The sequence below is a fragment of the Zootermopsis nevadensis genome, unplaced genomic scaffold (genome assembly GCF_977971745.1).
Source record: "Zootermopsis nevadensis isolate Lab colony 2312 unplaced genomic scaffold, Znev_1.0 Znev_ptg000217l, whole genome shotgun sequence".
In the NCBI taxonomy this organism is placed as follows: domain Eukaryota; kingdom Metazoa; phylum Arthropoda; class Insecta; order Blattodea; family Termopsidae; genus Zootermopsis; species Zootermopsis nevadensis.
In genome coordinates, this window is record NW_028259347.1 from 354,608 (window position 1) to 368,095 (window position 13,488).

Consider the following 13,488-nt stretch of genomic DNA (forward strand, 5'->3'; position numbering starts at 1 on the left):
CCCGGGATATTAATAAACATTGTGACCACAATCAGAAATTCTCGTGTAGACACGCTGTCAATTCAGTAATCAGCGTGCACTAAAACTCATCTCGTAAAACTGTTTATTGACGTAATGTCAGATACAAAATATTGTTTTGCAGAATTGCTTTCTTTATTTTGTTGTGTTTCTACTTGTTAAAGTTGTTACATTGAGAGTGCTGCTGCTGGTGTCATGGAGAGATGTTTCCTCAAAGTAAGAAATTTTTGGTGGCTCTCCTTTACTTAGTGGGGAATCCCCACGTCCACAGTACAGAATGTCTAAGTATTTGCGACCGGGTTGGTGGCCCCAGCACCCTGCCAGTTTCTTTGGCACTTACAGTCATCCTTCCATCATGTTATGTGAATTGGGTGTGGAGCGAGAGAGAGAAGGCAGGCAGTTGTCTTCTGGCAAACTGCTGCTTCTGTAATTGCTGGAAATGTGACCATACGAGTAACCAAGACTTTGAATAAAAATCTGCCCCAAGATGTGGGCGTAGGTTTGCGGATTGTTTTAAAAAGGGTAGCAGAAAAATTGAACGTAGTTTAGCGTAATGAATGGCGCGTTGCTTTGGTTAACAAGGAAATGATCATTTGTTTACCGTAGCCGAAACAAATTATTTACGAACACACAGTCACGAAGGTCATATTGAACGGCTTTTCGCGTTTGCTTTACTTCATCGTTTTGTCGTCTGATTTGACTTCGTTTGTCCCCACCATATTCCTACGTGATACGACCATAATTCGTTGCGTTGGATACATTACTGGGCGGGGGAAAAGGGTCCCTTTGTAATTTATGAAAGTGACATTTGACAACTTCCTGAAGCGTAGCCTAGAACGTTTGTACATTGTCCGACAGAATTCGTGTATTTCTACATTGTTTTGAGGTCTTGTTCGTCCTCGTAATCGTTACAAAACAACTCGGCTCAATTTGAATACTAAGAAAAGTGTTAAAACTAGCTACTACGTGTTTGTCCAGGAAGGCACTGATGTTTTGTAGTTGGTAATATTACCAGTTTGTTACGATTCTAGTGAGGCAGTCAGAAAGGGAAAGAATGAGCACGGAAGTTGCATATGGCAGATTAGATGTTTGGAAGAAGATGGCAATAATGATGATGACAGTAATTGCAGTAAACTTGTCTTCGCGATGTGTGTGTTACTTTTTCTTCAGAATCGTCACCTTTACTCATAACGCCTGATGTGATCTGGATATGCCATTCTGGTCGCTGTGGTGTGACAGCAGATAGGTTGCGGTGTTTAAATATCAGTGTTGTAATGCAGTTTGGAATAAGCAGGGTTCCTAATGACGTAGGATGTGGAAAGAGGCAACTCCATTCTGAATGAATCTGGTTTCATGTGGAATGTCACGGCCATTGCACTTTGGAATTTCCTGGAAACTCGGCTATGCTGTCAGAGGAATTTTGCACTTATCTTCATCCAAGATTGTTTCCTTTCACACAAAAGTCTGAGCTACGCCGCAGTTTAAAATATAAGGTGACATTTCCATTGATCTGTCTTTTACACGAACATTTGTCATTTCAGAGTTGGTGACCGTGAAATAATGACTTTTTGTACAGACTGGATGCAGCGGCTTGTCACCGTTTAGATTCAGCTGTAATGAGTATTGCCCAGGTAAATGTTAGGTGGAGGGAATATGTTGTTTGTGGTAATTCTTACTAATATAGAATATCACAAGTTCTTATCTTATATAAGAATTATTAAGAAATCTGTGAAACCGCCCTCCACTCTCTCCATTTTAATTTTGATTAAACTGATCTTTGCCCGTGGACGTCGTGGTCTCCTACAATTGAACAAAGTTTGAGGTAAGGGATTCCTAATTATAAATATTGTTGTTCATCACATTTAATGTTTTCGTCTGCATTTGTGAATTCGTGTAAGAGAATTAAACTTTTTTAACACAATTTCAAGTAACATTAGATTGACTTCTGTTTGTTAACGGCAACATTTATAATAAAAGAATATTCCAGTAGGCAATTAACTTTTTACAATTTTAAATGAATTAAACGTGTTTCGTGGCCCAGAATCTTAATAAAAATACGTGGATGCTAAGAAGTGGGGTTTGTATTCTGAACAATAATTCTAACGCTTTTCATCTCTTGATACATCGACATTATTAAAGCGTTTTAGGGAACTGAAAGAAATTGTATTCCGGATTTAGAAGAATAAATATTGAAGAATCTCCCTACATCAGCAGATTAAATCTGGGGAATGCTTGCTATTATTGAGTGCAAAGTATTTATGGGTGCAAAACGTGGTCTCTCTCTTTGAGGGAGGAACATAGACTGAGGGCCTCTGAGAACAGAGTGTCGAGGAAGATGTCTGGACCCAAAACGGGAGTGGGACAGATAAGAGAGAAAAATGCTTGACGAACTCCTCACCCGATGTTGTGAGGGCGAGTTGAAAGTTTACAAGGCCTGAAGGGAACACCTCGGCGTAGGTGGGAAGATAACATTAAGACGAATCTTACGAAGATGGGTCTCAATGGAGTGAACTGAATGCAACTGACTCAGGATAGACCCCGGTGGCGGGCTTTTGTGAACACGATGATGTACCCGACAGACATTAAGGTGGCTCATAAATCCTTTGAAAGTGTGACAAAGTTCAAATACTTGGGAACAACAAAAACGATTCAAAATGATGCTCACGACGAAGTTAGGAGGAGACTAAATTCCGGAAATGCTCGCTACATCTCAGTTCAAAATATTTTGTCTTCCCGTCTGATTTCTAAGAACCTGAAGATTAAAATATACAAAACAATAATCTTGCCTGTTGTGTGGTATGGGTGCGAAACATGGTCTCTCACTCAGAGGGAGGAACACAGATTGCAGGTGTTTGAGAATCGGGTGTTTAGGAGGATATTTGGGCCTAGGAGAGAAGATGATGGGGCATGGAGAAAACTGCACAATGACGAGCTTAAAAATATGTACTCCTCCCCCAATATTGTCAGGGTGATTAAGTCGAGAAGAATGAGATGGTCTGGGCATGTAGCGTGCATGGATGGGACAAGAGGTTTGCACCGGGAAGCCTGAGGGGGAGAGACCTCTGGGGAGACCTAGACGTAGATGGGAGGATAATCTCAGGCGGGATCTATGGGAGATAGGAGTTGAAGGAGACTGGATTTTGTTGGCCCAGGACAGGGTCCGGTGGAGGGCTTTGGTTAGTTCGGTGATGAACCTTCTGGTTCGGTAAGCCATCTAGTTAGTTAATCGGTCAACGACATGACCAGCTTTCTTATTAATTATGATTGTCCCAGTTGGCGCTGCTCGCAACAGTTACCTTCGTTGCAACTAAAGGCACGACATTTTATTTTACATCCATTGTCCTAGCACTGTGCGAGATTATGTCAAGAACTTCTTTACAGTTCGTGTACTGATTAAGTTACAAGTTCACGCTGCAACCTGTAGCAACTAGATATCGTGTCAGTGTTAACTGATTTTCCGTTTATTCATGCAAGTGGAATGGGACATAATGGCCACCCGATATGTAGGACTGTTTGTAGTGGCAGCTTGCTGCAATGGAGTGCGATACTGACCGGGTTAATACGACCCACACAATCGTATGTCCCAGTGACGCATTAAACCACAGAAGACATTGTACACAACCTTGACTTAATCACATTAACGTATAGATGCTTCTGGAGTGTGTGCCCAATAGAATAGCAGTAACTTGGATGTGCTGTTTGAATGGATTTATCTGAAATGACATATGGGAATACCTTCCCCTACAAGCGTTGATGGGTACCTCATTCAGGCGTAAGCTCCCAGTCTATTTGCGCAAACGCAATTATGACAGAAACAATATCTGCTGTGGAAACCTCAAATCTTACAATATAGTTCTGGTTTGAGGGGGTAAGTAGAGGATTACATGACCTACCAAGCTAAGATGTTAGCCAAACCTCGACTGCTAACACTTAATTGTTCATCATGGAAGATAAATTACGATCCAAAAACTGAACTGCCAAAGTTTCAACTCCCCTGACCCCCATCCCGGAGTGGGTTTTGGCCAACACTTTTGAAAAAGTCACGCTTTGCCACTGTGGGAATTCCTTTTCAAAATTTTTTGCTCAGAATATAACTTTTGGTCCAAGCTGGTGCGGCATTACTTTTCTCTCTTTAACTCCCTCTGCATTTATGACCTCCTCCCTCCCCCCCATCTGGACACATCACATCAACTGGATGCTGTATGGACGTAGAATACCACACGGCAAACACATACGTACTGTGGCAAAGTCCGTCATAAATAAATATGAATCTGCCTTCAATGTGTGGATAATGGCAACCCATATCAACATGAGTACCATCAGACATACATGAATGTACAAAAGAAATGTATCTAATCTCGATCTTATGTATACATGGGATATACGGATATCCGCACGTAGGAACCTTGAAACTTCGATATCAGCAGACGTGCGTTATTACACCAAACGCACTGATGATAATGTTTGGCAAGTATTGCCTTACGTCAGTGGTCCCCAACCTTTTTTTTGCCCAAGGGCACATTTGAGAGTTTATGAGATCGTGGCGGGCACCAACCAATTAACAAAGCCAAATTTTCCTTTCTCTGGACAAATAAGATACGGACACCAAATAATACACAAAACAACACGACAAGAAACAAGATACAAGAAACCACGCTATCAAAAATACGTAATTTTATAAGTACAATTATTATTACTCAAGTGGGAAGTTAGTGTGATGTTTGGCGCTGCATTTTATCGGCCAGTTTTTCAAATTTGGGAGAGTAGGATGATGTTGCTGCTCGCAATCGTCAAGATGGGCATTAGTACGTAGAGAACTGTGCTTTGATTTTATAATGTTCATGGTTGAACGGCCTTTATTATTTAGTATAACCTCTTTCCGTATCAACGCGGGCACCGCGTTGGGGACCACTGTTGTACATTATTTCGCCCTCACATCTTCGTCAGTTATCAGAGTGATTATTCTCTTGTAACATTGATGTCACTGTTAGGTCAAGGTCATGACAAAGTCAAGACAAGATCGCCCCAATAGTTTGCCAGATAGAGGTCTTTAAAATTCTCAAGGTCATACGTATTTATGCCAAACGGCAAATACCTGATTGACCATACTCATGTCAAAATGAGGTCACGTATAGGTCAAGGAAGCCACGACAAATTCGGCCCAATAGTTTCGTAGATACTGGTCTTAAAAAATCTCAAGGTTATATCTTCTCACCAATATTTCTGCTAGCCAGCCACCCTAGGGCCACACCCTTTACCCCAGGGCCACTACCCCAGTCGCACCCCTTCCCAGGGCTATCCCCTTCTTTGGGCCAACCCTCATGGTCACCCCTACACATGATCGCCCCCCCGGGACCATCCCCTCAGGATCCCTGCAGCATCACCATATCCCAGGAACCACAGGATCTCCTAGGACCCCAGGATTCCCTGGACACTGCCCTCTAGGATCACGGCAGGATCCCCGAAGACAATCACCTCTAGGATCCCCTATAACCCCCTCCAGGATTCCTCGGATTTACCAGGACTCCCCATGACCATCCTAGTATTCCCCACAGATTTCCTAGGATCCCCACCAAGGATTCCCTACCCAGATCTAGCAGAATCTGCCACCAAACATTTCCAACAGAATTTCCCACGATCGCAACCCATGATTCCCAGGATATTCCCCTGGATTCACCACATAATATTACCCACGATCCTGCAGGATTCCCCACCAAAAATCCCCATATTATCCCACATAGGATCCACAACCAGAATTCAAAACGCGCGCCCTAACCCCCGCGCCCTAACCCCCGCGCCCTAACCCCCGCGCCCTAACCCCCCGCGCCCTAACCCCCGCGCCCTAACCCCCGCGCCCTAACCCCCGCGCCCTAACCCCCGCGCCCTAACCCCCGCGCCCTAACCCCCGCGCCCTAACCCCCGCGCCCTAACCCCCGCGCCCTAACCCCCGCGCCCTAACCCCCGCGCCCTAACCCCCGCGCCCTAACCCCCGCGCCCTAACCCCCGCGCCCTAACCCCCGCGCCCTAACCCCCGCGCCCTAACCCCCGCGCCCTAACCCCCGCGCCCTAACCCCCGCGCCCTAACCCCCCGCGCCCTAACCCCCCGCGCCCTAACCCCCCGCGCCCTAACCCCCCCGCGCCCCACGAAGGGAGGTGGAGGCCCAGGCCGTTTCTTGAGCGAGCAGAGGCGCGGACCCGGCTCCGGACAATGGCCCGGGCGCCGGGTTCCAACGAACCACCCGAGTCGGACGAGTCCAACTCGTTGGCTTTGCGCTCGCACGCTACGCAAAACAGGACCTCGTGGGCGAGGCGAGTCGTTCAACTCTTTCGACTAACCGACCTGGCAACAGATCTTGTCTAGGGGATATAGCAGGAACATAGTAAGATTAGGTATAATGAGAGGACCACTCAAAATTCGAAAATAGTACCAGCAACGAAAGCGCGGTAATTGATATGGAATAATACCGACAGGGGGGCTCAACCCCAGCCGCTAAGTGGTCATAGGAACTTAAAACAAACCTCTTAAAGCAAAATAACCTCTTGCGCCCTCTGTGCGGGACGGCGCTTGTGGTGGGTCCCGATGTTCCCGCACAGAGGACGCTGCCATTTATTTTATGTTTTTGAGCCTTGTTTTATTCTGTACGACCATTTACAGGATCCTCGGTCCCGCGATTTGGTTTCATTCGATTAAATCATTGAGTTTTCGCTGCTCGTAGTATTTTCGCTTTTAGTGTTTTATTACTGGACGTATAATTTTATCTGCCCCTTAGTCATCTCTGCCGACACGCGTTGGATGAGTTTTTCATCTTTGCCTTTCCCAGCATGCTCCGCGAAACTTGTTTCCTCGAACAAGTTGAGTTCTTTCCGTTTGTCTGTCTCCTGCTTCGGTACAGCGCGTATGTACGCAGTCTTTAGGTAAGTTGGGGCTTCAGTCGGCCATTTTGATATTACGTCTCAGCTTGTGTTTGGTTTAATTCTCGATTTATTCGACAGCCAAAGAGTTGTTGAAGGTTTCGTGGTGGTAGTACGAAGCTCTAAAGAATGCAGGCGATTTCGTGATAGTGAAAATACTAACCGATTTTCTCTAGAAATTACAAACGTCTTTGAGTTAGATTTTATTAACCCTTGCACCATTGAAAATGTAATCCTGGAATCTGAAGCGAAAATAATAATAATAAATTCTTATTGTGTTGATTTCCACCTCTTTTGCCATTCACTGTACGTGTAATGTAAGCACAAATCGATGAAAATTGTAATATTGATTATAATTGACTCCTGGATTTGACCTTATCATAATGAATACAGATTTAACCTGGTCGGATAGATAACGACCCTGACTTATAGGCATTTCTGTCTGGCGGCTTTACAGGTGAATTACGTCGCTTTTCCATGGAGAAAGTGGAGTGATATAAGATCGTCTATATATTTTTCTCTAGGACTGTGACAACGCACATGCGAGAGTACATGTGTCCTGTTGTGTGTCCCCGGGTGCTACGTCTTGTACAACGCGAACCCGCTTAAGTCATTCAAGGTGAGTTGCATGAAATATTCCATCCTCTGAAGTAGAGAGTTCTTAAAGTACGTTGAGGATAAAACGTGACTTGGCCTAGGTCACACAAGACAAGATGGCTGAAATGACGTTGCAACACTGAACTAAGTATTCTGAGATATTATTTTATTTTACGTTTTGATTGTTCTGTGATACTGCCCACGCATTCCGTCTCCGTGACACTCGTTCAAGACTTGAGGTTTACGGAGCGGTGAGGATGACGGCCGCTTACATCGTGAGGTCGCTAACACGACAACCCGAAAATTATATTACAGCAGCAGCGAACTAAGGACTCCGGTGAGTACAATGAGATATTGTCAGATAATGCCCACTGATCGAGTTTCAGAGCGTACGTACTGAGCCATGCCTCATGGCTCGAAGTGGCTTATCTCCCCTCTCTAAGTTCTTTGGAGTCGGCGAGTTCGAGACCCTGATCAGACAGCAGGGCAGTTAGGACAGTCTGTGTGTGTCCGCCGGAGAGAGAACGACTCGAGGAGAAAGTCTGAAGGCAAGTCAGGGTTTGTGGGGGTTGAGTTGGGCGTCTGGAGTTGGATACCCAGCCGGAGTTATTCGAAGTAGTTTCATTTGGTTTTCTTTTGACTTTTCACCGCTTTACCTCCCCCCCAAACCGTACCACCTCACGGCCTGGGACGATCGTGGCCTCAGTAACGTAATCTGGCAATTTCCTCCTCGGGGGGTTCAGTACAGAAGCGACGTAATTATAAATTCTTGTCATTATGTCTGCTTTGAGGTGATTGGCGGAGCCCTCTTCACATTCACGGTGATTATGATATCATCATTCTTCATCGCCGTCGTGAACCTCTGAACCAGAAGATTTTTCCACGTCTCGCTCCTGGACGCTGCTCTGTGACGTCGTCTGGCTCGAGACGTCTGAAACGATGAGGCACCAGCGAGCGATGGACTCGGGTGAGTACGGTGATGTATTATTTCGAGGTTGATTAAAAATTATAATGACTTTCGTAGATAGTGTTCTGTGGGAAATTAGAAATTAGTATGTCTCGACGGTAATGTAGTGTCTGAGTAAAGCCTGGTCTGCGTGGGTGGTATTTCGCGAAGGTACCGATATCGCCAAAATCAAAGAATGTTTGAAACCCCCCTACGTACGGTAAGGAATCGAGTTCTTTTATGAGTTGGAAACAGAAAGGAAAAGTTACAGATCATTTGAGAATTAGAAAAGGAGAAAATGCAGACAATCGCAGAGACGTGATAGACACGCACACTTGCGGTATGAGACCAGTTTCTTGCGTCTCTCTTGATGTAAACATGTACGGCAGTCATCGTGTAGCTGACAGTCGTTTAACTGGTCAAAGCCTTTCTCTTCGTGTATAGACACAGAAATTTTAAAAACTGACTGGTCGTCCTTACTTCATTTCTGTTGGATAAATTTCGTAAGGAAATGCTGTTGGTGTTAGGTGGACCGAGTATTGCGTACGGAGTCTGTATTGATTTGGATTAGCCGTCTGCCAGGGACGCGACTGAGTAGGCGTTCTTTACGCGGTGATGGAATTAGACAGAGCTGCTAGAATGTAGTGCTGTATAGAGCAGAGGTTCCCAAAATATGGAGAAACATTTTCAACATCCTTTGCTTGATTGAGGCAGTCATCAGAACGAAGTATCGTTCTGCGTTGTATCCCGAAGGATGGTGATGGGATACAGGAGCGTAGACCAAGAGGAAGTGCGTTGATATTCAAGTCCACTTGTAGCAACACAGTAGAGATATATATTGAATTAAAGCTGCACCAGTTTACAGTATCTCGAGTCAGAAAGCTATGAAGGCGTAATTTATAACAGTTATAATTACTCTTCGCTAATACAAATTGCAGTTTTGTGGACTTTCAGTTTATTCTGTGTATAGTAATATAAAATATCGTCAAATTGAGTACCTGATGTATTTTCCTAATCAATGAAATTCCTCTGTTATGGAAACTGAAGGGTTACAACTGCAAGGAAACCGAAATTTGAGTCTATCGTGAGTCACTGCAGTCTGATTCACATCTCTGGATACTCTTTATACAAAAACACAGTTTAATATTAAGTCTCACCGCTACTAAATCTTCCGAAATAATTCATTCCCTTCCTAAGAGGGTTCATAAATTAACTTTATGTGTGCTCTTTGAAATGAAAAAATAAGCATCATTAACCCCATGAAGCCGTAGGTCGTCTGAATAATATTTAAGAATTCAGTCCGTACCGCGAAGAAAACACAACTCTTCACCATTACGAAGATCAACTGATTAACGCTGTTTAAGGAAATGATCGCTGTTTATTCCGAGAATTATAGTTCGTCTGAATTATATTTAAGAATTCAGTCCGTACCGCGAAGAAAACACAACACTTCACCATTACGAAGATCAACTGATTAACGCTGTTTAAGGAAATGATCGCTGTTTATTCCGAGAATCGTAGTTCGTCTGATTAATATTTAAGAATTCAGTCCGTACCGCGAAGAAAACACAACACTTCACCATTACGAAGATCAACTGGTTAACGCTGTTTAAGGAAATGATCGCTGTTTATTCCGAGAATCATAGTTCGTCTGATTAATATTAAAGAATTCAGTCCGTACCGCGAAGAAAACACAACACTTCACCATTACGAAGATCAACTGGTTAACGCTGTTTAAGGAAATGATCGCTGTTTATTCCGAGAATCATAGTTCGTCTGATTAATATTAAAGAATTCAGTCCGTACCGCGAAGAAAACACAACACTTCACCATTACGAAGATCAACTGGTTAACGCTGTTTAAGGAAATGATCGCTGTTTATTCCGAGAATCGTAGTTCGTCTGATTAATATTTAAGAATTCAGTCCGTACCGCGAAGAAAACACAACACTTCACCATTACGAAGATCAACTGGTTAACGCTGTTTAAGGAAATGATCGCTGTTTATTCCGAGAATCATAGTTCGTCTGAATAATATTTAAGAATCCAGTCCGTACCGCGAAGAAAACACAACTCTTCACCATTACGAAGATCAACTGGTTAACGCTGTTTAAGGAAATGATCGCTGTTTATAGTGAGAATCATAGAAAATCCATAAATATAAAAGGCATCATAATTAAAACACTTGGTACATACGTTGAAGTAAACTTTCAGAATTGAACTAATTGGTATTTAGTATTCTCTGTTGAAGGCTTAATGTACCGTTTACATGCCTTTTTCTTTATCAGTATTACTTCGCCCCACTCGCTTGTAAATAATCTTCTTGAATCTCTTTCCCTAAGTGTTTTCAAGTTCGGATTGTCTTACAGAGTGAGAAACGAAGTATTACGCCTGTCTAAATCATCAAGAAATATTATAGGACTGTTAACTTAGTTGAAGCATCTCTCTCTCTCTCTGTCTGTGTTTTTAATAAGTTCCGAAGATTAGGATGGGTTGACACTCAGGTTACAGTAAATTGGTTCATCGATTCTCGACAGATTCTGACGAATTTAGGACCGCGTTCAGGTGTGGGTTGCTCTAAAATCCAGCCGTTCCTCAGCTCGAATATTTGTTGCGCCATTGAACATTGTCTCGAGAATAATAGCAAAACTTGAAGAAGTCGCTGTTTCCAGCACTTCGTGTCCCATTTGATAGGTTGAACACGTGTACGTGTTCAGTACGAGAAAGAAATTGCTGCCGTGTTTGAAAACATGTTTTAAGCTGGAAGAAACCAGCAGATAGTCTCAATAAATGCACTGCGTGAATGGAATTCTTAGGAATATTACACATTCTCCAACTTTGTCGCATTGCTCATATCACGTGTAACCATGGATTAAATTCCTTGTGGAATCGAATTCAGACAAATAATTATCTTTTTCTGTTATTTCGTGTCATGAACTGTTGACCTTGGTTGAAAGAGTGCGTCTTAATGCACTTCCATAAAATTCTCCGCTGTTCGTGGAGACGCTTTCAAAAAATTATGCAGTACTTGAAAGAATTGGCACAATGGCGGCGTGACCTGTTGATTTGACCCTAGGGATCCGTGTAATGTTTGCCCAAGTGCATGGTAACAAATTAAACATGTCTGTGCGCACGGGCGTAATATCGAAAGTCAATTTTGGAGCTACCTGCCTTGTCCAATGCCTAATCCATTCAGAAATTTTTTGTCCTAGATGCATGCAAATTTAAATTTATGGATATTCTTAATCGTGGATTTGTACTTTTAATACATAAATTAATAACAAGGGTCATGGCTGATAGTACCAATGGAAGGTAACAGATAGTGACATACAGTTAATATCGAATTTGACGAAAATCGGCCTGTGTAATGTTAGTAGTACGTGTTAGAAACGAAGAGTATTGACTGCGAATGGTTGTTTGGAAATGGGGGGCACGTTTTGACCTTAAGGTCGTATCGCAGGGCCGGTATCCAGCCGATATTCCAGCAAGCTTCTGGTAGCGTCGGACACCATCGTACATATACGTGCGTTCGACTGTGAGTTATACAGTAGCTGTGCATGGTCCCAGATCCAAATAACCCTTTAAAGCAAATATTATTATTATTATATGTCCAAATTTCTGTAATAATCAGTGAGACTTTAATTTCTATTTTTATCGTATGCGTGTATGGCATTATTAATTATTTTAGAAAGAATTTATTTTATTGAACTGACACCAGATGCCATACTACTTTCTTTTTTTAAATTTTACATGCTTTGCCATCGATATGACCATCAAAGGTAGTCTTGCGAATTTCTGAGGTGGGAGTTAGAAGCTAACAATAGGCTCAGCCAGTCAAATTATCCGCCTTGAATGGAAAGTTCAGCGTAGTGTTCACAAAATCCCGTCACTGGTGTCTTTCCTGAGCTATATTAATCCATTTCGCAACCTTGAAAAGTACTTCCGTAAGATCAATTTTAATATTATCCTCCCAGTTACACCTAATGTTGTAGAATGTAACATTAATGCTCACCAATCTTTAGCCCTGAGGATGGAAGAAATATATTCCTCGGAAATATTTGTTACTCCACATGATACTTGAACGAATAATATCTGATTTCTTTAAATCCGGGTCGTATGAGTCATTACATCCAGACTCTATATCCTCTGCAATATGTCAATTTTAAAAGAGATTATTCTTGTTTAATGTTTCACGGACTAATCACATTTCTGTTCCTTGTTTGAGTCTCTCATATCTTTGTAAACTTTTCCGCATAAAATGATTATTATCCAATTTCTTTTAAATTGAATATTGGAAAATTACACCCGTATCTGTTTTGCCAGAGCATGGGATTATGAACGTGTGAACGTCATTCTCTGTTCCGTAATACTTCGCTACTGGTCAAATGTTTACAGCAGGTCGCAGTAACCCCGTACCCGTTTAAGCGTTGAGCACACTGGCTAGAACCTGGTGCTGTTGGAATGTCTTGGTGTAGATAGAAATCACTGTCTTCCTTTGATGTATGGTCCCTCATCGCGCACGTAGTCAGTTTAATGATCGGTCAGGGTTAGTTCCACAGATCAGGAGAGTTGGCTAAGTAAACATACAAGAAAAATATTGAGTTGTCCTACTCGATAGGTTTCGGGTTCGAATCTCTCCCCGTCGACAGACAATCGTTAGAGATCTTTCTCGTGATTTTTAGTATTCTGAAGCATATTTTAAGACACATTAAATGTAGACAGCTATTGCTTTATTCAATGTAATTTCAAGTTCATCTTTTAGAAGAATCCTGCCATTTTATGGGGTGTAACGGACAAACTTTTAAGACTAATAAATTGCCCGCTAAGAATGACGGCAAAAATGTAAAGTAGTAAACAATAATAATCATAATAATTATCCGATTAGACCCAACATCTCTTAGCAGCGTTACCATGGCAACGGTTATTTATAAATTTTATCCCGTAAGGTCCAAAATCACTTGGGAGCAAATAATCATAACCGAAGAATGTTTTATGAATGTCTTTTGTGATATTGCG

General features: G+C 42.6%; 1 protein-coding gene across 3 annotated transcripts in view; it reads left to right on the top strand.

The window, feature by feature from the left end:
* LOC147870686 (transcription-associated protein 1-like) overlaps positions 1–8,492 on the top strand; it is a 28,268-nt gene extending 19,776 nt beyond the window's left edge. For all 3 annotated transcript variants that reach the window (XM_087342156.1, XM_087342155.1, XM_087342157.1), the window contains exons 8-10: positions 1,560–1,649; positions 7,388–7,864; positions 8,319–8,492. The gene's annotated coding sequence lies outside the window, so the exon portion shown is untranslated. The remainder of the gene's footprint in view (positions 1–1,559; positions 1,650–7,387; positions 7,865–8,318) is intronic.
* Positions 8,493–13,488: the final 4,996 nt, after the last annotated feature.